The sequence below is a fragment of the Terrapene carolina genome, unplaced genomic scaffold, assembly GCF_002925995.2.
Source record: "Terrapene carolina triunguis isolate 2854851 unplaced genomic scaffold, T_m_triunguis-2.0 Scaffold62, whole genome shotgun sequence".
NCBI classification, from domain to species: Eukaryota; Metazoa; Chordata; order Testudines; family Emydidae; genus Terrapene; species Terrapene triunguis.
Window position 1 is genome coordinate 28,344,409 of NW_020664413.1, and position 767 is coordinate 28,345,175.

The window sequence follows — 767 nt, forward strand, 5'->3', positions numbered from 1 at the left end:
GGCGAGGCCGTTGGAACGATGCATAGCCCTGGCGGGGCTGACGAGGACAGCTGGGGGATGTAGCTCAGTGGTAGAGCGCGCGCTTCGCATGTGTGAGGTCCCGGGTTCAATCCCCGGCATCTCCAGCCTTTTTTTGTTTTGCTCTTTTAAAATAATTGTTTCCAAGCTCCGGACTGATCCAGTGCCCCCAGCCGCCCCCGGGCTCCCGCAAACCTCCGAGCCGGTGGGTGTCCTTACCAGCCCAGGCCAAATAATGGGGATATTGAAAATATCGTTGCAAAAGTTTCTGGTGAGGTCTGGTCTTTGGCGGTGAGGTGCAGCCTGTAAGGAGACAGCAGTGAAAACAGAGAAGGGGTGGCTTCTAATTACAGTTTTAAAATTGAATTTAGTCCTGTCCAAAAGGTGAGCTGCATTGGCCGGGAATCGAACCCGGGCCTCCCGCGTGGCAGGCGAGAATTCTACCACTGAACCACCAATGCACTGCTGTGAGCACAGTATCAAATCTATCCTCTTAGAGTGTGTCAAATGTGAATCTTTTATTTCTATTTAGGATAGGTATTTATATTTCTTACGATGGAAAAAAAATCCAATATTTTTTAAAAAGCAGACTATACTTTTTAAATCCACCTTCCCGCTAAATAACATTAGGTTTATATAAAATAGTCTCTGAGATGCAAAAATAATAAATAAATATGAAGATTTGTGTAATGTCCTGGAAATTGCCTCATACTATGTGCAATGGAAGTAGCAAACTAGAGTTATCTTTT

The 767-nt window shown here is 45.2% G+C and overlaps 2 non-coding genes across 2 annotated transcripts; one reads left to right on the forward strand and one right to left on the reverse strand.

Moving 5' to 3' along the window:
* The first annotated feature begins 53 nt into the window (after positions 1–53).
* TRNAA-CGC lies at positions 54–125 on the forward strand. Its single transcript has one exon. It is a non-coding gene; the product is annotated as a tRNA-Ala (tRNA).
* Positions 126–408: 283 nt separating this feature from the next.
* TRNAG-GCC lies at positions 409–479 on the reverse strand. Its single transcript has one exon. It is a non-coding gene; the product is annotated as a tRNA-Gly (tRNA).
* Between the last annotated feature and the right edge of the window lie 288 nt (positions 480–767).